Source organism: Phyllobates terribilis, unplaced genomic scaffold, assembly GCF_046119375.1.
Source record: "Phyllobates terribilis strain yellow unplaced genomic scaffold, ASM4611937v1 Scaffold_3__8_contigs__length_932513732, whole genome shotgun sequence".
In the NCBI taxonomy this organism is placed as follows: domain Eukaryota; kingdom Metazoa; phylum Chordata; class Amphibia; order Anura; family Dendrobatidae; genus Phyllobates; species Phyllobates terribilis.
In genome coordinates this window covers 835,548,036-835,572,225 of record NW_027362763.1, presented here as the reverse complement: position 1 = coordinate 835,572,225, position 24,190 = coordinate 835,548,036, and the positions used below count along the sequence as shown (strand labels likewise).

General features: G+C 44.4%; 1 long non-coding RNA gene across 2 annotated transcripts in view; it reads right to left on the bottom strand.

Annotated features, from left to right (window-relative positions):
* Positions 1 to 278: 278 nt before the first annotated feature.
* Positions 279 to 24,190, bottom strand: part of LOC141258358 (uncharacterized) — a 39,452-nt gene continuing 15,540 nt past the window's right edge. For both annotated transcript variants that reach the window (XR_012318301.1, XR_012318302.1), the window contains exons 3-4: positions 2,344 to 2,685; positions 279 to 1,146 (exon numbers count right to left, since the gene is read on the bottom strand). This is a non-coding gene — a long non-coding RNA (uncharacterized lncRNA). The remainder of the gene's footprint in view (positions 1,147 to 2,343; positions 2,686 to 24,190) is intronic.

Here is a 24,190-nt window from a genome sequence, read left to right as displayed (position 1 = left end):
TGATAATTAACAAATCCATCTTCTTAGACCACTACTGACTGCCACAACAGAAGACTCATCAATCCTGTTTGAGTGGATCCTACATGTGCAAGTCCACCCAATTCACTGTATATAGCCTAGGTTACACATAAAAGAATGATGCAGCAATATACATGTGCGACCGCTGCTCCATTTAAAAGGGGGGCACAAGTCTCCCATTCTGGTGATTGATGGAGGTCTCAGTAGTCAAATGTAGTAATCACCAATCCTGCATATAAATAATACCTTGTTTTAACCAGAATATTCTTTTAAAATTGGTCTAGTACTTTGAAGAAGAGCGAGGAATGTGCAGAGTCACAAAATGAGATACAAACATATTTACAGATGTTACAAATCAGACTAAAAGGGATCCTATCAGTGATGTTTAATCACTGGAGCCTCCTCGGTATCAATGTGCACTATCACCGTACACAGGACAATAAAGTCCTTTTCAACCACATGTACATGGTACTGTATGACTAAAAAGGTTTATATTAATGGGTGCTCAGACACCATGCAGATCTGTATGATACATGCATTTACAAAGAGTCAACTATTCCATGTTGTTTTTCATTAATATTCTAGCTCTTGAAGAAATCTCTTCCCATACTTCTGAGCAACTTGTGATCTCTTATATGATGTTTTAAAGAGCAAAGATATAAAAAAAAATGCAGTTATTTTTCCAAAATCTGTTTGTACTGTATGCCTTAAGACCCTGTAACAATGTTGTGAATTTCGAAATACCCTTGGTGGCCTGATTTGGATGTGAAAACATAGAAGAGTGTATATTCTCAGCAGGAGGCAAGCCTTGTATAGGAGACCTCCTGGGATCAGTTCGCCAAACCATCACAGCTCACCGAAGAAGACACAGCTCCTATTTAGAAATAAACTCCATTTTTTTCCTCTCTCTCCCTCCTCTAATTAAGGCAGCCAATCTAATTATATGGAGTTATATCAAAATATTTCACAAAAATACATCCCATTGCAGCCTGTTGGACTGATCAAAGATTTGGAAGCTTCTGATTAGATATGATGTCCCTGTTAGGGTCTGACACAGATTTCTTCTCACTTGGGTGCATCTGCCTCTGAGTGCCGAGCAAATTCACCCTCACTCATTTCCTCTGTTGCCTGTATAAAGCAAAAAACATAATTACCAAACTTAAGAAAACATCCCTGTAATTAGCAAGGCAACTCTAAGCACAAGAAATGGAAATTAGTCACAGTATAATAAATTAGCTTGTGCATATATTACATGCAATGAACGCCCTCGGGGCCTTATAGTTGTTGTGTTTGGCTTGCAACCTCATGTATCTCAATAAACCATTCATCTCTTTATGATTATCTGGCTGCTAAGAATGGATTTCCTGTTGTTAAAACTAAAATATATTCTTTTTGGGGTTGTAATCCTTATTCAAACATGTCCTGTGTTTTTTTTTTACTTTTTCCTGTTCTTTTTTATTATTTCCCCATAATATGTTGGCATTTTGTTGACATAAATGTAGCAGTGTGTTAAGGCTGTGTTTTATTGGCTGTTTGTGCATGTGGTTTTTTTATGTCTTTGTGTGTTTTGTACAATTGTGCAGTTTGCATTTGTATTACTGAAAGGGTAAGGATATGAAGGAGAGCGAAGAGGTGGGAAAGAAGAAGACTGACATGCTATAAAAGACATCAAGAGTGCAATGATGTTCCGTGATTGACAGGCATTAATCCACTACTCGTGATTCTTGAGGATTTGTGTTACTTTTGCAAAGCTCTTGTTGACTCTAATTAGGAGTGGCAACAAAGAACGGACTTGATAGCCTATTTCGTAACTAGTTTTTTCTTTAATGAAATAAAGGCAAAAGACATAAATAGCTAAATAGACACACACATATACAAGTGTATATACACGCAGGAAATTGGGCCCAGAATATGCACTATGTGGAATTAGCATCAAAAGAATACAGCGGGGCTTCAGAAAAATCACAATCACATCACTCGGGAGGAAGGCACAGAATACAAATTAAAGAGATAATGTAAATTTTTTTGCCATTAAGCTTCAATGACCATTTGAAATGGTGCAAGGCACAAAGGTTTGCGACGAGCATCATCCAGTTTGATTATTCATACTTGTGTTTCTGCTTGAATTAAAGCAGGAGTGCTACAGCCTGTTAAAGCAAAATATTTGAATTGGTAGTGAACTCTCACCTTACTTGCATCCATTTACTTTTCAATTGAATACCAGATAAGTTAGTGCATTTTATAATCGGCCTGTCTTCCAGTGAGAGCTGTCATTACATACCAATTTCTTTTAGAAGTGCTTCCTAAGGAACATTAAATACTTACAAATAAGGATCTGTCCATCAGCAGCTGCAGTCTTCTGGTGTCTATTCTACCAGTGATTTGAGACAGAAGAGCATTTCAGATTGTTTCTTTCTGATTTGGTCTCTCATCTTCTCTCCCATTTCCTTCAACAATTATCCTGTACAAGTCTGTGCACAGGCTGCTTACCATTAAAGGGAGGGGATCGTCTTCTGGGGGCTCGAGGCCAGATATTGGCCTTCTACCTGTTGTTTTGCTTTAAATGAGTTCCTGACATGGAGCGAACGGGAGATGTTACATAGGATGATGACTTCTGGGTGCACTTCTTAGGTGCCCTTTTAAATGTTCATTTTCTGTCATATACCACTGAGAATAAAGAAACAGATTTGTTATATGACTGGTGCTAGATATTAGACCAAAATTAACATGTTTTTTTTTAAATTTAGAAAAATAGATTGAATTTTCAATTTTTTAAGCCAGTATTTGTATTATTACTTTGGGTCATATTGTGTAAAAATTACATTGGATATGATAGTAGAGTTTATATATATATTTTTATATATATATATATATATATATATATATATATATATATATATATACATGTATATATGTATATATATTTGTAATTTCTTTTCATTTTTTAGTTATGAAGTAAGTGATTTTATCTATCTATCCATTATCCCTTCTTGTCAATCTTGCAAATGAAAGGCAAATTGCTCTCTTGAATATATAAATTTTAGATGTAATATTTTTTATTGAATAGAAATATTGAAATGTAAAAATCTGAGACACTAGAACCTTTGATTCCCTTCCCAACACTATTACTCCATATATCTTGCCCCAGGTTCTCGCCCCCCTACCATTTCTACTAAAAGAAGCACTTACATACAGACAACTTCATCTTAGATGCAATAAGTATAAGACAATATTTAAGCCCTAAATGAGGAGGCTGAGCGGATTTCTCCTGGCGTTCAGAGATCCTTCCACTTGGGTAACCACAGTGAGAATTCCGGTGACAAGACCTGTATAGTAATAGTTGGGAACTTTGCAACAGCACAGTGCCAGCTGAGCTGATTATTTATCATATGCTTCATGCAAAATTGGGAATCACCAAAGCAGAAAATGCTACTGGCCTTTTAAAGTGATTCGAATCAAGCGGCTCTGAAGCCTCCAACCAGTTATTTGGGGTAATCTTTGGTGGTCTGATGCAATCAATTTTCATAAACGACAGTTTTGCTCTGCAAGTCAAATGCTCCACTCAGAAGAGATGAAAACATCATTCTCAAGGAGCTTTTGATGCCACATGAGGAAACAAAATTATTTTTTTTTTTTCAATCAAGGTTACAAATGACATTTACCATCAGTATTTTAGCAACAGTCTAACAGCCAAATGTTCCTTTTCCATGAATAGATTGGATAGAAGATATTTATTTTTCTCTTTTTTTTATAGAAGTGACTAATAGTAATATAAGAGAATGAATTAGCTAATTGCACTAATTGAAAACATATAAACCTATAAACAAAAATCTACATTTTATGTATTTGAACATTGATATATTCACACAAACTAGGATGGCATTTGATTGTGTCTCATTCGGTATCTCAATTCAATTGTTAAAATTACCACTGACTTGCATAGAGTCGAAATTCAGAAGGACTGACCTTAACAGCAATTGCAACAATAGGCATTTGGGGAGTATTCAACTGAGTATTATGGTAATATATGTCTGCTGGGAATGTATCAGAACTCTGTACGACAATATTTGGACATTGGGTGTCACTAACTTGGCACTATGTGCTCTGTGCATCTGGGCTCACTGTAAAACATATCTGGACACTGTTCACTATATATGTGGGTTCTGTACTCACCACTTATCTGGATACTGTTTAGCTCTATATATATATATATATATACAGGACAGACCAAAAGTTTGGACACACCTTCTCATTTAAAGATTTTTCTGTATTTTCTTGATGATGGAAATTATACATTCACACTGAAGGCATCATAACTATGAATTAGCACATGTGGAATTATATACTTAACAAAAAAGTGTGAAACAACTGAAAATATGTCTTATATTCTAGGTTCTTCAAAGTAGCCACCTTTTGCTTTGATGACTGCTTTGCACACTCTTGGCATTCTCTTGATGAGCTTCAAGAGATAGTCACCGGAAATCGTCTTCCAACAATCTTGAAGGAGTTCCCAGAGATGCTTAGCACTTGTTGGCCCTTTTGCCTTCACTCTGCGGTCCAGCTCACCCTAAACCATCTCGATTTGGTTCAGGTCATCTGGCGTAGCACCCCATCACTCTCCCTCTTGGTCAAATAGTCCTTACACAGCCTGGAGGTGTGTTTGGGGTCATTGTCCTGTTGAAAAATAAATGATGGTCCAACTAAACGCAAACCGGATGGAATAGCATGCCGCTGCAAGATGCTGTGGTAGCCATGCTGGTTCAGTATGCCTTCAATTTTGAATAAATCCCCAACAGTGTCACCAGCAAAGCACCCCCACACCATCACACCTCCTCCTCCATGCTTCACGGTGGGAACCAGGCATGTAGAGTCCATCTGTTCACCTTTTCTGCGTCGCACAAAGACACGGTGGTTGGAACCAAAGATCTCAAATTTGGACTCATCTGACCAAAGCACAGATTTCCACTGGTTTAATGTCCATTCCTTGTGTTCTTTAGCCCAAACAAGTCTCTTCTGCTTGTTGCCTTTCCTTAGCAGTGGTTTCCTAGCAGCTATTTTACCATGAAGGCCTACTGCACAAAGTCTCCTCTTAACAGTTGTTGAAGAGATGTGTCTGCTGCTAGAACTCTGTGTGGCATTGACCTGGTCTCTAATCGGAGCTGCTGTTAACCTGCGATTTCTGAGGCTGGTGACATCGGATAATCTTATCCTTAGAAGCAGAGGTGACTCTTGGTCTTCCTTTCCTGGGGCGGTCCTCATGTGAGCCAGTTTCTTTGTAGCGCTTGATGGTTTTTGCAACTGCACTTGGGGACACTTTCAAAGTTTTCCCAATTTTTCGCACTGACTGACCTTCATTTCTTAAAGTAATGATGGCCACTTGTTTTTCTTTACTTAGAATTTGTATTATAGCAAGAAAAAAGCAGCTAACAGTCTATTCAGTAGGACTATCAGCTGTGTCTCCATCAGACTTCTGCACAACACAACTGATGGTCCCAACCCCATTTATAAGTCATGAAATCCCACTTGTTAAACCTGACAGGGCACACCTGTGAAGTGAAAACCATTTCCGGTGACTACCTCTTGAAGCTCATCAAGAGAATGCCAAGAGTGTGCAAAGCAGTCATCAAAGCAAAAGGTGGCTACTTTGAAGAACCTAGAGTATAAGACATATTTTCAGTTGTTTCACACTTTTTTGTTAAGTATATAATTCCACATGTGTTAATTCATAGTTTTGATGCCTTCAGTGTGAATGTACAATTTTCATAGTTATGAAAATACAGAAAAATCTTTAAATGAGAAGGTGTGTCCAAACTTTTGGTCTGTACTGTATATATATATATATATATATATATATATATATAGTTAAACAGTGTGTATATATATATATATATATATATATATATATATATATATATATATATAATATATATACACCTTCCCTTGATAAAGCCCGATACGCTCGACGCGAAACGCGATTTGGGAAGCGGTACAAATTTACCTGTCACCTTTTGGGCGCTGTGCTCTTCCAGGGTAAGCCAAAGAGCTGCCACTAGCTAGTTGGGACTTTTACGTTTTGGTAGGAACACCTTCCCAGGTCCTGGCTCTCTCTATATACCTTTGGCTATCGGTTTCTAAGCTCACTGTTCACGATGGTCTTTATACCACTTGGTCTTCTTAGGATTTTAACCATTCAGGATGCCTGGGTCTGGTGTCCCGCTTGGCCCTTAAACAAAACCATATATGTTTGCATTGCCCCCTGTATCCCTGTTACACACGTCTGTTTTATATTTGTATGTCTTTATTGATTAAATTGTATCTAATAAAGTCATATTAACTTTTTCATAAAACTGAAAAACTCAGTTTTTGATTTGTTTTTTTCCATGCATATATATATATACTAGCTATTTAACCCGTTCTATGTCAGGGTGGCGAGCATTTTTATTTGGTATATGCTGCCCCCATCCTCTTTTGTGCTGCGCCACATTCTCTTTTGTGCTGCCCTCATCCTGCGTCCCCATCCTCTTTTGTGCTGCGCCCCATTCTCTTTTATGCTGCCCCCATCCTGTGCCCCTATCCTGCTCCCCCATCCAGAGGCCGGGGGAGGAGTGTGGCGCCGGAGTACGCGTGTGCCCATAACACGCTGCCCAGCGGCATTTTGATGAAGACTCACTGCAAATGTTTCTTCACTAAAATGGCGCCGGACAGCGCGCTATGCGCATGCGCCGATTCCAGCACCGCACTCCTCCGGTCCGAACAGAGGCGCCGCGGCAGCACTTCTTCCGGTCAGGTATGTACTTATGGTACGCGGTATGCGTTCAGTGTCTATGCATACCGCGATTTCCGGCGCTATGTATTCATGGCCCCCTCATCCCCAATCCTGGAATGCATGGCCCCTCATCCTCAATCCTGGTATGCATGGCCCCCTCATCCTCAATCCTGGTATGCAAGGCCCCATCATCCCCAATCCCTAATGCTGGTATGCATGGCACCCCTGATCCCCATCCAGGTACGCATGGCACCCCTGATCCCCATCCTGGTACGCATGGCGCCCCTGATCCCCATCCTGGTACGCATTGCACCCCTCATCCTCATCCTGGTACGCATGGCGCCCCTGATCCCCATCCTGGTATGCATGGCCCCCTCATCCTCAATCCTGGTATGCAAGGCCCCATCATCCCCAATCCCTAATGCTGGTATGCATGGCGCCCCTGATCCCCATCCTGGTACGCATTGCACCTCTCATCCCCATCCTGGTGCGCATGGCGCCCCTGATCCCCATCCTGATATGCATGGCACCCTTGATCCCCATCCTGATATGCATGGCACCCCTCATCCCAATCCTGGTATGCATGGCACCCCTCATCCCAATCCTGGTATGCATGGTACCTCTCATTCCAATCCTGGTATGCATGGCACCCCTCATCCTGGTATGCAAGGCACCCCTCAGCCCCAATCCTGGTATGCATGGCACCCCTCATCCTGGTATGCAAGGCACCACTCAGCCCCAATCCTGGTATGCATGACACCCCTCATACCCATCCTGGTAGGCATGGCACCCCTGATCCTGATATGCATGGCACCCCTGATCCCCATCCTGATATGCACGGCACCCCTGATACCTAATCCTGGTATGCATGGCACCCCTGATCCCCATCCTGATATGCATGGCACCCTTGATCCCCATCCCTATCATCGTATGCATGGCACCCCTCATCCCAATCCTGGTATGCATGACACCCCTCATCCCAATCCTGGTATTCATGTCACCCCTCTTCCCAATCCTGGTATGCATGGCACTCCTCATCCCAATCCTGGTATGCATGGTACCCCTCATCCCAATCCTGGTATGCATGGCACCCCTCATTCTGGTATGCAAGGCACCCCTCAGCCCCAATCCTGGTATGCATGGCACCCCTCATCCTCGTATGCAAGGCATCCCTCAGCCCCAATCGTAGCATGCATGGCATCCTCATCCTGGTATGCAAGGCGCCCCTCATCCCCAATCCTGGTATGTATGGCCCTCTCATCCCTATCCTGGTATGTATGGTACCCCTCATCGCTATCACGCTGCACAGACACAAAAAAATGAACACTTATACTCACTTTTCTTCCCTGTGCTCCAGTGCTGCGTCCCATTCTGCCGGAGGCCAGGGGAGGAGTGTGACACCGAAGTACGCGTGTGCCCATACCGCGCTGTCCAGCGCCATTTTGTTGAAGACACACTGCAAATGTGTCTTCAGTAAAATGGCGTCGGACAGCGCGCTATGCGCATGTGCCGATTCCAAGGCCGAACTCCTGCCCCGGCCTCAGGCCAGAACAGAGGCGCCACGGCAACGCTCCTCCCAGTCAGGTAAGTATGTCCTTATGACGCCGGAGATCGCGGTATGCATTCAGTGTCTATGCATACCGTGATCTCCGGCGCCATACACTCCTCTTACCTGTAACGGCTCGATGATGTCTTCTGTCAGGAGCGAGACTGTGCGTCACATATGCGCAGTCTATAGAGCCTTTGGACAGAGGGACGCATCTAGCATTATATTATAGATATAGCTAAACAGTATCCTTTCTCCCTTTCTCATTCTTTTTATTAAAAAAAATATAAAATAAATAGGAGCAGCTGTACAGTATATGAACACACAAACACATATTTATATATACAGAACAGACCAAAAGTTTGGACACACCTTCTCAGATTTTTCTGTATTTTCTTGACTATGAAAATTGTACATTCACACTGAAGGCATCAAAACTATGAATTAACACATGTGGAATTATATACTTAACAAAAAAGTGTGAAACAACTGAAAATATGTCTTATATTCTAGGTTCTTCAAAGTAGCCACCTTTTGCTTTGATGACTGCTTTGCACACTCTTGGCATTCTCTTGATGAGCTTCAAGAGGTAGTCACTGGAAATAGTCTTCCAACAATTTTGAAGGAGTTCCCAGAGATGCTAAGCACTTGTTGGCCCTTTTGCCTTCACTCTGCGGTCCAGCTCACCCCAAACCATCTCGATTGGGATCAGGTCTGGTGACTGTGGAGGCCAGGTCATCTGGCGTACCACCCCATCACTTCCTTCTTGGTCAAATAGCCCTTACACAGCCTGGAGGTGTGTTTGGGGTCATTGTCCTGTTGAAAAATAAATGATGGTCCAACTAAACACAAACCGGATGGAATAGCATGCCGCTGCAAGATGCTGTGGTAGCCATGCTGGTTCAGTATGCCTTCAATTTTGAATGAATCCCCAACAGTGTCACCAGCAAAGCACCCCCACACCATCACACCTCCTCCTCCATGCTTCACGGTGGGAACCAGGCATGTAGAGTCCATCCGTTCACCTTTTCTCCGTCGCACAAAGACACGGTGGTTGGAACCAAAGATCTCAAATTTAGACTCATCAGACCAAAGCACAGATTTCCACTGGTCTAATGTCCATTCCTTGTGTTCTTTTGCCCAAACAAGTCTCTTCTGCTTGTTGCCTGTCCTTAGCAGTGGTTTCCTAGCAGCTATTTTACCATGAAGGCCTGCTGCACAAAGTCTCCTCTTGACAGTTGTTGAAGAGATGTGTCTGCTGCTAGAACTCTGTGTGGCATTGACCTGGTCTCTAATCTGAGCTGCTGCTAACCTGCGATTTCTGAGGCTGGTGACTCGGATAAACTTATCCTCAGAATCAGAGTTATATAATTCCACATGTGTTAATTCATAGTTTTGATGCCTTAAGAGTGTGGTCAAACTATATACACATATATATATATATATATATATATACAGTTATATGAAAAAGTTTGGGCACCCCTATTAATCTTAAGCTTAATGTTTTCTTAAAATTGGTGTTTTTGCAACAGCTATTTCAGTTTGATATATGTAATAACTGTTGGACACAGTAATGTTTCTGCCTTGAAATGAGGTTTATTGTACTAACAGAAAATGTGCAATCTGCATTCAGACGAAATTTGACAGGTGCATAAGTATGGGCACCCTTATCATTTTCTTGTTTTAAATACTCCTACCTACTTTTTACTGACTTACTAAAGCACTTTTTTTGGTTTTGTAACCTCATTGAACTTTGAACTTCATAGCCAGGTGTATGCAATCATGAGAAAAGCTACTTAAAGAGGCCACTTGCAAGTTGTTCTCTTGTTTGAATCTCATCTGAAGAGTGGCATCATGGGCTCCTCAAAACAACTGTCAAATGATCTGAAAACAAAGATTATTCAACATAGTTGTTCAGGGGAAGGATACAAAAAGCTGTCCCAGAGATTTAACCTGTCAGTTTCCACTGTGAGGAACATAGTAAGGAAATGGAAGAACACAGGGACAGTTCTTGTTAAGGCCAGAAGTGGCAGGCCAAGAAAAACATCAGAAAGGCAGAGAAGAAGAATGGTGAGATCAGTCAAGGACAATCCTCAGACCACCTCCAGAGAGCTGCAGCATCAACTTGCTGCAGATGGTGTCACTGTGCATCGGTCAACTATACAACGCACTTTTCACAAGGAGAAGCTGTATGGGAGAGTGATGCGAAAGAAGCCGTTTCTGCAAGCACGCCACAAACAGAGTCGGCTGAGGTATGCAAAAGCACATTTCTTTTTGGAAGAAGGTCCTGTGGACTGATGAAACCAAGATTGAGTTGTTTGGTCATACAAAAAGGCGTTATGCATGGTGGCAAAAAAACACAGCATTCCAAGAAAAACACTTGCTACTCACAATAAAATTTGGTGGAGGTTCCATCATGCTTTGGGGCTGCGTGGCCAATGCCGGCATCGGGAATCTTGTTAAAGTTGAGGGACGCATGGATTCCACTCAGTATCAGCAGATTCTTGACAATAATGTTCAAGAATCAGTGACAAAGTTGAAGTTACGCAGGGGATGGATCTTTCAGCAAGACAATGATCCAAAACACCGCTCCAAATCTACTCAGGCATTCATGCAGAGGAACAATTACAATGTTCTGGAATGGCCATCCCAGTCCCCAGACCTGAATATCATTGAACATCTGTTGGATCATTTGAAGAGGGCTATCCATGCTTGGCGACCATCAAACTTAACTGAGCTGGAATTGTTTTGTAAAGAGGAATGGTCAAAAATACCTTCATCCAGGATCCAGGAACTCATTAAAAGCTACAGGAAGTGACTAGAGGCTGTTATTTTTGCAAAAGGAGGATCTACTAAATATTAATGTCACTTTTCTGGTGAGGTGCCCATACTTATGCACCTGTCAAATTTTATTTGAATGCAGATTGCACATTTTCTGTTAGTACAATAAACCTAATTTCAAGGCAGAAACATTACTGTGTCCAACAGTTATTACATATATCAAACTGAAATAGCTGTTGCAAAACCACCAATTTTTATAAAACATTAAGCTTAAGATTAATAGGGGTGCCCAAACTTTTTCATATAACTGTATATATAAAATATATGTATAATTATATATACTGTATATATTATTTTAATACACTATTAACTGTAGGGTGCTGTACAAGTGAATATATACAGTACAGACCAAAATTTTGGACACACCTTCTCATTTAAAGATTTTTCTGTATTTTCATAAATATGAAAATTGTACATTCACACTGAAGGCATCAAAACTATGAATTAACACATGTGGAATTAAATACATAACAAAAAAGTGTGAAACAACTGAAAATATGTCTTATATTCTAGGTTCTTCAAAGTAGCCACCTTTTGCTTTGATAACTGCTTTGCACACTCTTGGCATTCTCTTGATGAGCTTCAAGAGGTAGTCACTGGAAATGGTTTTCACTTCACAGGTGTGCCCTGTCAGGTTTAATAAGTGAGATTTCTTGCCTTATAAATGGGGTTGGGACCATCAGTTGTGTTGTGCAGAAGTCTGGTAGATACACAGCTGATAGTCCTACTGAATAGACTGTTAGAATTTGTATTATGGCAAGAAAAAAGCAGCTAAGTAAAGAAAAATGAGTGGCCTTCATTACTTTAAGAAATGAACGTCAGTCAATGCGAAAAATTGGGAAAACTTTGAAAGTGTCCCCAAGTGCAGGTGCAAAAACCATCAAGCGCTACAAAGAAACTGGCTCACATGAGGATCACCCCAGGAAAGGAAGACCAAGAGTCACCTCTGCTTCTGAGGATAAGTTTATCCGAGTCACCAGCCTCAGAAATTGCAGGTTAACAGCAGCTCAGATTAGAGACCAGGTCAATGCCACACAGAGTTCTAGCAGCAGACACATCTCTACAAGAATTGTTAAGAGGAGACTTTGTGCAGCAGGCCTTCATGGTAAAATAGCTGCTAGGAAACCACTGCTAAGGACAGGCAACAAGCAGAAGAGACTTGTTTGGGCTAAAGAATACAAGGAATGGACATTAGACCAGTATAAATCTGTGCTTTGGTCTGATGAGTTCAAATTTGAGATCTTTGGTTCCAACCACCGTGTCCTTGTGTGACGCAGAAAAGGTGAACGGATGGCCTCTACATGCCTGGTTCCCACCATGAAGCATGGAGGAAGAGGTATGATGGTGTGGGGGTGCTTTGCTGGTGACACTGTTGGGGCTTTATTCAAAATTGAAGGCATACTGAACCAGCATGGCTACCACAGCATCTTGCAGTGGCATGCTATTCCATCCGGTTTGCGTTTAGTTGGACCATCATTTATTTTTCAACAGGACAGTAACCCCAAACACACCTCCAGGCTGTGTAAAGGCTAGATGACCTGGCCTCCACAGTCACCAGACCTGAACCCAATCGATATGGTTTGGGGTGAGCTGGACTGCAGAGTGAAGGCAAAAGGGCCAACAAGTGCTAAGCATCTCTGGGAACTCCTTCAAAATTGTTGGAAGACTACTATGAAGAACCTAGAATATAAGACATATTTTCAGTTGTTTCACACTTTTTTGTTAAGTATATAATTCCACATGTGTTAATTCATAGTTTTGATGCCTTCAGTGTGAATGTACAATTTTCATAGTCATGAAAATACAGAAAAATCTTGAAATGAGAAGGTGTGTCCAAACTTTTGGTCTGTACGGTATATATATTTATGGGAATTGATTATTCTCATAAAAAATGTCAAAATATCTTGTTCTTCTTAAAAAGGAATAGGAGTGTGTGTACACACACATTTGAACTAATTATTTTACATTGTTATTTTAGAGGCAGCACAACATTTTTGGAAAAAATATAAAAATGTTTTTTAATAGCCTATTGGGGTTCAGCGATGTTTCGGTTCAACTGAGAACCTTTTTCCATTTGAACCAAAACGTCAATGAGCCCCAATGGGCTATTAAAACACATTTTTCAATTTTTTCCAAAATGGTGTGCTGCCTTGTTATTTTGGAAGTATATAAGTATATACACTTGGAGACGAAACGTTGCCCTATGAGTTTTTAAATAGCATTTTTTCAACATAATATGGTGTGCTACTTACAACTTTTTTGCTATAATCAAGGACTGGTATGTACATGGGAGGCTTTGCACCCAAATTTGCTGCTGCTGCTTTTTTCTATATATATATATATATATATATATATATATATATATATATATATACTGCTCCTATTTTTCATAGAAAGAGGAGATACTTGGAAAATTTTGCCATTTTTTATAAAAATAATAAATTGCCATGTTGAAATGACAGACTATTAACCTAAGTACAATTCTTAGAATTATCTAAATCCTCAAATCAATTGACCAGTTGTGACATATTGATTGCTCTAAACAATCCCGAGCCTGTGCGATCATTGGATAATAGATATACAGAGCTCTATACCAGGAACGTTATGTGAAATGAGCAGTGTGTATGTCTGTATAGACTTGAATGTGATAGGTGATGCTAAGTATAAAGCGGTTTGACATTTGCTGTATGTAGTTAGCTGATGCCTGATATAGCAGTGCCGTGACACAAGTGACAGTGATGTACCAAAAAGATTACAGGCGTATTGATTCCCATAACCTGGGCACTAATAGGCCTGTTCCTTCCCATTAGAGAGCACAGCAGATGATTTGGTCTATTACAGGGTGACTGGGAATATCGATCAATAAAGCACACAGTTGCTGAGAGATGATTGGAACTAAATAAACATAGGTATAACATGATTATAAGGTATATCAAGTATCACATCCTGAAATGATCAACCTCTTTTATATCATGATAGGAGAAAAATGCTGACATTTAGCTCACCTTCAATATAGATATTACAGAGACCTGCTGGTATAAGTATAGGTGGTGTAGTATGTTTCTTTGTTTCTGGCCCCACTTGTAACTGGAGAGGATATAGATGCATTGCCTATTAAATATGCATTGGCTGAATTAATAGTTTAGTGGCATTCCTTGCTATACTAGATAAATAGATAGATAGATAGATAGATAGATAGATAGATAGATAGATAGATAGATAGATAGATAGTTAAATATCTATCTATATTTATCTATGTACATATACACACACACACACACACACACACACATATATATATACACACACATGCAGACACACACACACACATATATATATATATATAAATATGTAGATATAGATATACTGCATATATATATATATATATATATATAGATAGATTTACATACATACATACAGTGAAGGAAATAAGTATTTGATCCCTTGCTGTTTTTGTAAGTTTGCCCACTGACAAAGACATGAACGGTCTATAATTTTAAGGGTAGGTTAATTTTAACATTGAGAAATAGAATATCCAAAAAAGAAATCAAGAAAATCACATTGTATAAATTAGATAAATGTATTTGTATTTTGCAGTGAGAAATAAGTATTTGATCCCCTACAAACCATTATGAGTTCTGGCTCCTACAGACCAGTTAGACGCTCCTAATCAACTCGTTACCTGCATTAAAGACAGCTGTCTTACATAGTCATCTGTATAAAAGACTCCTGTCCACAGACTCAATCAGTAAGACTAACCTCTACAACATGGGCAAGACCAAAGCGCTTTCTAAGGATGTCAGGAACAAGATCATAGACCTGCACAAAGCTGGAATGGGCAACAAAACCATAAGTAAGACCCTGGATGAGAAGGAGACAACTGTTGGTGCAATAGTAAGAAAATGGAAGAAATACAAAATGACTGTCAATCGACATCGATCTGGGGCACCATGCAAAATCTCACCTCGTGGGGTATCCTTGATCATGAGGTGAGAGATCAGCCTAAGGCTATGTGCCCATGATACAGAAATGCTCCGGATTTTTTCTGAGTGTTTCTGCATCTCCCCTGGCAGAAAAAATGCATGTCGATTGTACATGTGTTTTTCCTGCCAGGGACATGCGGATGTGAAGCGTTCTTCACATGCATTTCCACATGCGGGTTGTCAGGCGCTTTCCAAACGATTTTAGCATCACTTGGAAAGTGCTTGTCAACTTGGTCACACTATATAAATCCATACAACCGGCATGGATAGTGTGACCCCAAAGAATGGTTAAAAATAAAAAAAATAAATCTATACTTACCTTCTGATGGCCCCCGCAGTCTTGCTTCGCTCCGTCCTGGCTGCCGGCAGATCGCGGTACACTCAAGGACCTGCCAACGCCATCATCGCGTGACCCACCACTTGACTATGACATCAGCGCAGGTCCTTCAGTCCACTGCGATCTGCCGGCATGGGAGGACGAGCGCAGCGGGGGCCGTCAGAAGGTAAATATAATATTTATTTTTTATTTTATTCTTTTTTTCACAGGTTCTATGGTACCCGGGTCCGGAGGAGAGTCTCCTGACCTCCACACCCGGGTACCATCCGCACATTGGAACACATGGAATGCGCATCTACATATACAGTGATGCGGAATCCATGCGTTTCAATGCAAGTCAATGGCGGCGAAAACGCAGCGCTTCCGCAAAATAATTGGTAGTGCTGCGTTTTTTCCCGCAATGATAATCCGCAGCGGAAATTTCCGCAGCATGTGCACAGTACATGCGGATTATCATTGGGGAACATGGCAGGCCTTCTACCATGCGTTTTTTAAGTGTTTCTGCAGCGTTTTTGCCGCTGCGGAAACGCTTAAAAAATGCATCGTGGGCACACAGCCTAAAACTACATGGGGGGAACTTGTTAATGATCTCAAGGCAGCTGGGACCACAGTCACCAAGAAAACCATTGGTAACACATTACGCCTTAAAGGTCCCCCTGCTCAAGAAGGCACATGTGCAGGCCCATCTGAAGTTTTCCAATGAACACCTGGATGATTCTGTGAGTTATTGGGAGAAGGTGCTGTGGTCAGATGAGACAAAAATTTAGCTCTTTGGCATTAACTCAATTCGCCGTGTTTGGAGGAAGAGAAAAGCTGCCTATGAACTAAAGAACACCGTCCCCACTGTCAAGTATGGAGGTAGAAATATTATGTTTTGGGGGTGTTTCTCTGCTAAGAGCACAGGACTACTTCACTGCATTAATGAGAGAATGGATGGAGCCATGTACCATAAAATCCTGAGTGACAACCTCCTTCCCTCCACCAGGACATTAAAAATGGGTCGTGGCTGGGTCTTCCAGCAAGACAATGACCCAAAACATACAGCCAAGGCAACAAAGGAATGGCTCAAAAAGAAGCACATTAAGGTCATGTAGTGACCTAGCCAGTCTCCAGACCTTAATTCCATAGAAAACTTATGGAGGGAGTTGAAACTCCGAGTTGCCAAGCGACAGCCTCAAAAACCCTCATCATCAACTACAAAAACAGTCAGACTGCTGTGCTTGCCACCAAGTATTAAGTGCTGTTTGCCAGAGGAATCAAATACTTATTTCTCACTGCAAAATGCAAATAAATTTATCTAATTTATATAATGTGATTTTCTTGATTTTTTTGGGGATATTCTATCTCTCAATGTTAAAATTAACCTACCATTAAAATATAGACTGTTCATGTCTTTGTCAGTGGACAAACTTACAAAAACAGCAAGGGATCAAATACACTGTACATATGTGGCACCCCAGGGGTCTGGTTACCACAGTAATAGAAATACTACGTCTGAGAGCAAGTGGGAGGTTTCCTGGTCAGGAGCCCTTAAACATGCAACGCCTCCTGTCCCAGACCAGATAGGGGAGGAACCTGCCCTATATAAACTGGATGTGGGGCGGGGTTAGTGAGTCAGAGCCTGGAGTTTATTCCAGACACAGGGAAAGTAACAGCGAGGAGCTCTGTAGAAGCAGGAGCTGAAGACCAGGGACTTGAGCTAAGCGTAGTTCGTCCTGGCAGAAGACGCTAAGAACCGGACACAGGAGTCCGAGGCTGTGGGGACTTATATATACCCAGCAGCAGAAACCCGCCGGTAGGGGATTTCTGGTCCTCTGGCCATAGAAGCCCGGAGGCTCAGTCACGAGCAAGGGACCAGCACCGCCATCGAGGAGTGGGGGCTATCAGAAGGCCCCAAGTCACCAGCCATACGGGTGAGCACCACACGGTACACTCAGGGACGTGGGCTACTTCCACTCGCTTACAGCAAGGTAGCCAGGAAGAGTGCAGATAGACGGGGAGGCCTACAACTCCACCTGGCCAGGGGAACTCCAGTTTGCTCACAGACTGACCAGGCCTCTTATGCTAGCCAGTACTCCCGGGAGGGTCTGCCTTATCATCATCAGTAAAGACCCTGAACTGCACTGCAAAGCCTCTGAGTCATTCCTGCTGCGCTCGTGCACCATCACTCCCATCATCCACACTCACTACCCTGAGGCTATACTCCTCCCGTGGGGAGTTATACTACACTCTGCTGCCCTCACAACATTAGCCTCAGAGGTCTGCTCAGCAGCGGCGGTTCTTATTGACCGCAATCCACGGGTGGCGTAGTCGGACATTGCATTATACTGATACAGAGACTGTCACAACCTTGGTCTGACCACTCTGAGCCACGAGACCGGGTCGCGACTACTACTCCCAGCATTGCCCTGAAGCCCGGTCTCGAGTGCCCCACGGCCCAGGGGGCGAGTGAGCGTTTTGGCATAGTCGGCAGGATTGTGACCAACCCGCCACAAACGGGTATTGTGTGCCTGAAGAGGACTTCATGCTTACCTGAAAAAGAGTTTTCCCGCCGTCCGGAGCCGTTTCCCGCCATCTTCAGCCGTTTCCCGCCATTCTCAGCCGCTTTCCCGCCATCGGGCGCCATCTTCGGGACGCCGCGCGGGAAGAAGAGGGGCGTGGACGTCCAAACCGCGTGAGACCTGAAGCCCCGCCCTACGCAAGGTCCTGGAAGGAGAGAGAGCGACGCTGACGTCACCAGGACGCGACGCAAGGTCCTTGCTCAGAGCAGCACCAGCGGAGCCGCAGCCTACGGAAGAGGATCGACGGAAGGTAGACCACACTTAACTAGGGGGGAGGAAGATGACGGACACGGAGGGACCCTCTACCACCAGTGCGGCCACTGCCGCAGTAATGCCGTTCACAATGCCATACATCCCCGGAGCAGCCTGGCTGCCCCAATACTCAGGGGAGTCGCATACCCTAAGCGACTTTAAAGAGAGACTGTACAGCCTATTTAAAGTATACCCCCTGACGGAGGGACAGAAAGTGAGCATATTGATAGGCCAGTTAACCAGCGCAGCCCAGCGTGAAGTAAAGTCCTGGTCAGTCCGGGACAAGGAGACCGTAAAGGAGATCTCGGCCCGTCTGAAAGACACTTTTGATACCCGCACCTCAGCCAAGATCAAAATGAGATTTTATGGGTGCAAGCAGTGGGCCCAAGACAGTATAAGAGACTATGCTTTGAGTTTGCAAGAGGCCCTGGGAGCCATTAAACAGGCAGACCATGACAGTGTGCGGAATGCAGATGAACTGTTAACTGAGCAATTCATTGAGGGTCTGCTGTCCAACGCCCACCGAACCCAGTTACGTGCAATGGCCTTGCAGAACCCTGGTTTAGACTTTGCAAAGTTCAAAGACAGGGCCATCCGGGTGCTCCGAGAACCGGCATCAGGTAGCGCTGTAACCCACCGGCGCCCTGCTATTACCTATCATCAGGAGGCGGCGCCCTTGTCTACAGAGTCTGTAGGAGCTGATGCACAGACTTTGGACAACAACCCGGCTACAGACATGCACTATCAGGTCCAAGAGCTGACTAAAAGCGTAGCCGCGCTAACCAGAACTGTGCAGTCTTTACAGGTCTCTCCTCCAGGAAAGATCCAGCTGGCGTCCGGACTGGAGGATGACAGAGGAGGATCCCAACGTCCAGAGGAAGACCCAGCGACAGATACAGCGAGGACGGACAACCCATCTGCCGCCGCTGCAATCAACCCGGACATATGGCAAGGTACTGTCATTTAAACGGGCACAACCTGGGGCAGAAGGCCAACCCCCAGGCATAAGATCATCAGGCCCCTCGAACTGGCGTGATAAATATGTAGGGGGACGTCCAGTCTTGCCTGTGGTACTGGATGGCATTCCAATGAGTGCCCTACTAGACACCGGGTCACAGGTAACTACCATCCCTTATGTGCTCTTTAAGTGGTACTGGAATGACTCGGACATAACCCGCTACCCAGATGATGACCTGAGTATCATCGCCAGCAATGGTCAGCCCGTGCCGCAGGTGGGATTCAAAGAGGTGACCATTAAAATCGGTAAAGTCGAACTGGCGGCACAAGGACTGATCATTGTGGACATTGACCGTCATGAGAGTCACCCTAAAATAACCTTGGGAACTAACGTGATTGAAAATTGTCTTACAGAGATAATTCTCATTTTACAACAGGTTGCCAAGAACGCCAGTTCCAGCCAGCAGCATGTTCTCCAAAAAGAGATCCAGGCACTGATGAAACGGCAACAAGTGGAACTATCTGGTGGTGAGATTGGTAGCGTGAGAATGTGTGACCCGTTCCCTATTGCCATGCCCCCGAAAAGTGAGATGATGATATGGTGCCGGGCAGCTATTGGTCTAAGAGGTAGAGACTACCAAGCAATGGTGGAACCCGTTTACTCAGACAGTAGGCCCACCATTTTGACAGCACGGGGGGTGGTCGATGTACACCATGGGAGGGTACCTGTCCGCATCATAAATATCGGGGAGAGAGAAGTATTCCTGCCCCGGTATGCCACACTAGCCAAATTGTTCACCATAAACCAAAATTCTGTAAGGGCCGTGGAACCCTTGCCTCCATCTCAACCAGAGGAAGGTAACGGCTCTAAGAAACAAATGGAGGACTGGTGTCAGCAACTGCATTTGGGTACTGACTCTACTCCCTCACACCAAAAACAGGGAGTCTACCGGGTGGTTCAGGAGTACGAAAGAGTCTTTAGTAAACACCCGCTAGACTTCGGGCAAGTAAAGGGGGTAGAACATCACATCCCCACAGGAGACCATCCACCCATAAAGGAAAGATACCGACCTGTACCCCCTGCACACTATCAGCATGCAAAGGGGATGTTGCGGGACATGAAGGAGGCTGGGGTAATCAGGGACAACTGTAGCCCCTGGGCAGCTCCACTAGTTCTAGTGAAAAAGAAGGACAACACAATGAGAATGTGTGTAGACTACAGAAAGGTCAACCGTATCACACACAAAGATGCGTACCCGTTACCTAGAATAGAAGAATCTTTAGCTGCATTAAAATCTGCTAACTTCTTCTCCACTTTGGATCTTACTAGCGGGTACTGGCAGGTTCCTGTAGCAGAGGCAGACAAGGAGAAGACTGCATTCACCACCCCGATGGGTCTCAGCGAATTCAACTGTATGCCGTTCGGGCTCTGCAACGCACCAGGAACCTTCCAGCGGTTGATGGAATGCTGTCTGGGACACCGGAATTTCGAGACGGTCCTGTTATACCTGGACGATGTCATCGTTTATTCCAAAACCTACGAGGACCATCTGAAACACCTGGCAGAAGTGTTTGATGCCCTGGCAAGCTACGGCCTAAAGGTGAAACCCTCCAAGTGTCACCTGCTGAAACCAAAGGTGCAGTACCTGGGACACGTGGTGAGTGCTGACGGAGTGGCTCCTGACCCCGATAAGATCACCGTGATTAAAGACTGACCAAGACCCTCCAGCATAAAGGAAGTGCGGCAGTTCCTCGGGTTGGTAGGCTACTATCGAAGATTCATTCCCGTTTTCACCAAAATGGCAGCTCCTATGCAGGACCTCCAGATAGGTCAATCCAGGAAGGCCAAAAACCAGAAGCCGCCCTTCAGGTGGGAAAAGCTGGAAGAGGAGTCCTTCCGCCAGCTGAAGATGGCCCTCACGGAGGATGAAATCCTGGCATACCCTGACTACGGCCAGCCCTTTATCCTCTACACGGACGCGAGCAACATCGGGCTAGGAGCCGTACTGTCCCAGATCCAGCAGGGGAAAGAACGGGTAATCGCTTACGCCAGCCGAAAACTACGGCCCACAGAGAGAAACCCTGAGAATTATAGCTCATTCAAGCTAGAGTTCCTGGCAGTGGTGTGGGCAGTGACCGAACGTTTCAAGCATTACCTTGCCTCTTCCAAGTTCATCGTGTACACGGATAACAACCCGTTGACACACCTGGACACTGCAAGACATGCTGCCCTGGAGCAGAGATGGATGGCCCGCCTGTCCAACTATGAATTCACCATCAAATACCGGGTGGGACGCTCAAATGCCAACGCGGATGCCCTGTCCAGTATGCCAAACTTACCGAACGTAGGGGAAGATCCAGAAGAACTGGAAGAATTCGAACTCCCTGCGTTCCACCGTCATGGGATTACCCTGTATTCCCACCGTGTAAGGGACAGGCGCTCTGCTACGTTCAATCCCTTACCCCACTACAGCTGGGCGGAGACACAAGACAGTGATCCCGCAGTCCGCCTGGTGATGGAAATGCTGACACAGGCTGATGCCCGTCTTGACCCAGACGCTCCGGAGGAGACTAAGCAACTGTGGAAGGAGAAAAGTAAACTGTTTCTTTACAAGGAGAAGCTGTGCCAGAGAATGGTCAACTCTAGAACACATGAGCTGACCTGGCAGGTAGTGGTCCCAAGACGAGACGCGGCTATGGTTCTGGAGGTATACCACGACGGAGCAGGACACTTCGGATGGAAGAAGCTGGAGTTCTTGTTGCGTGGACGGTTCTACTGGGTAGGCATGAGAGGAGCCATCGAGAGGTGGTGCAGAGACTGTGGCCCGTGCAGCCTAAGAAGAAGAGACCGTGCCAGCCAGAAGACTCCCCTGCAGCCCATCATCACCAGGCAGCCACTGGAACTGGTAGCCCTGGACCATGTGAAACTGGCTCCAAGCAAGTCTGGGTACGTCTACGCCCTCACCATCGTAGATCACTACTCCCGGTTCCTGGTGGTGGTCCCTGTCAAGGACTTAATGGCTCAAACAGCAGCTAGAGCCTTCCAGCTGCACTTCTGCTGTCCACACGGGTATCCGGAGCAAGTGCTGATGGACCAAGGACCAGCCTTCGAAGCGGAGGTCTTTCAAGAGTTCTGCAATCTGTATGGCTGCAGGAAGATAAGAACAACGCCCTATCACCCTCAGACCAATGGACTATGTGAGAAAATGAACCAGGTGGTGATAGACTTGCTAAAAACGTTGCCCCTCGAAGAACGCAGTCTGTGGCCTGAAAAACGGCCTGATCTGGTGGACTTGTATAATCACATCCCCGTAGGTTCCACCAACTGTACCCCGGCATACCTAATGAGAGCAAGACCTGGTAAGCTGCCTATTGACCTGGATATGGGAGTCCTGACACCTGAGGACACCTCGCCAGAGGCAGACTGGGATACAGAATGGCAGCAGCAGTATCGGAGAGTACAGGAGAGCGTCGAGCGAAGTCTGTCTCAAGCAAGAGAAAGGCAAGAGAAGACTTATAACCAGCATGCTCCCGCTGTTCCCCTGGTACCTGGAGAGCAGGTCTTGAAGAGAAAGAGGCGGCTCCACAAGTTGGACGACCAGTGGGGGAAGGACCCATACACAGTACTGCCTTCAAGTCATGATAATCCAAAAGTCTGTGTAATCAGTAAGGATGGAGGAGAGACCACAGCCATTGTCTCCAGAGACCACCTGAAAAAGTGTCCCGAGCAGCTGCAAAGCCCTGACGAAGATCAAGAGAACCCTCAACCCGCAGAGGAAAGGGAAGAAATGATCAGTACAGTACTCGGAGACTTACCCCAGTCCTGGACACAAATCAACAACGCTATAGTGGTACCCATCCTCACCTTTCTCCAGCCAGCCCCTCAAGGGCCTACAGAAGAACAGGTAGTGTCGGAAGAGCAGCCGGCCCAGGAGGCAGAAGAATCCATACCAGCAGCCCAGGAGAATCAACCCTCTGCTAGTAGTGAGCCTGCCGTGCCCCTAGCAAGCCAAAGAGTACGCAGAAAGCTGCCAGGCCTACTTGCAACACCTCCTACACCCTGTAGTGCAGAATCAGATAGTGGGTTACGTAGGTCCACCAGGAGCACTAGAGGACAGATGCCCGCTCGCTGGAGAATTTAAACTATAATGTGAATTTACTTGTAAATTACAAATGTTGAAAATGGTTTATGTTTGCTGCCTGTTTATTAATTATGTTTCTCTAGTTACCCTTCAGGTTTATTTGGACTGACAGGTTATGGACGCTGAATAACCGGAACTACATTGTAGATAGTTACACTTGGTGCTTCTTGCGAAGACGGCCACGGAAGAAAAACCTGTCTGGCGTGGCCCCGTGTGGTCCAAAGTAGTTCGCTTCACCTTGCCCCCACGCCCAGGGCCAACGTTTGGGGTTTGCTTTGGACAGGTCCCCTACTCTGCTTAAAAACTTCACCCTGGGTAATATGGACACCCGGTTACGGAAGTGCCGTGACCTTAAAGACAAAATGTCCTTGTACATATGTTATGCTATTGTTATACCCTGTATTTGTGTTTTCTTAAAAAAATGTGTTTTGTCCCGGAGTACTAAATTTCACTAGGGGGGAATGTGGCACCCCAGGGGTCTGGTTACCACAGTAATAGATATACTACATCTGAGAGCAAGTTGGAGGTTTCCTGGTCAGGAGCCCTTAAACATGCAACACCTCCTGTCCCAGACCAGATAGGGGAGGAACCTGCCCTATATAAACTGGATCTGGGGCTGGGTTAGTGAGTCAGAGCCTGGAGTTTATTCCAGACACAGGGAAAGTAACAGCGAGGAGCTCTGTAGGAGCAGGAGCTGAAGACCAGGGACTTGAGCTAAGCGGAGTTCGTCCTGGCAGAAGACGCTAAGAACTGGACACAGGAGTCCGAGGCTGTGGGGACTTATATA